Here is a 226-nt window from a genome sequence, read left to right as displayed (position 1 = left end):
AGAGAACTGTCCAAAAGTGACAACTGATCCATCTTTTTGCTTCAACTGGGCTGATCACATTCCTGCCCTTTTTGGGGAAGCCCGCTGAAATGCAAGAGCTTTTATATGGCCACAAGAGGGCGCTGTTGATCAGTTTTTCATTTTTAAGAAGTCTTTCTGAGACCCTTCACCCTCTCCTCCCCAGACCCCAAAAGAAAAGGTGGGGCGAGGTCATGTCTACAGCCAA

This window comes from Leptonychotes weddellii, chromosome 9 (assembly GCF_054177405.1).
Source record: "Leptonychotes weddellii isolate Sample4059 chromosome 9, ASM5417740v2, whole genome shotgun sequence".
Lineage (NCBI taxonomy): Eukaryota > Metazoa > Chordata > Mammalia > Carnivora > Phocidae > Leptonychotes > Leptonychotes weddellii.
Note: the sequence above shows the minus strand (reverse complement) of the source record.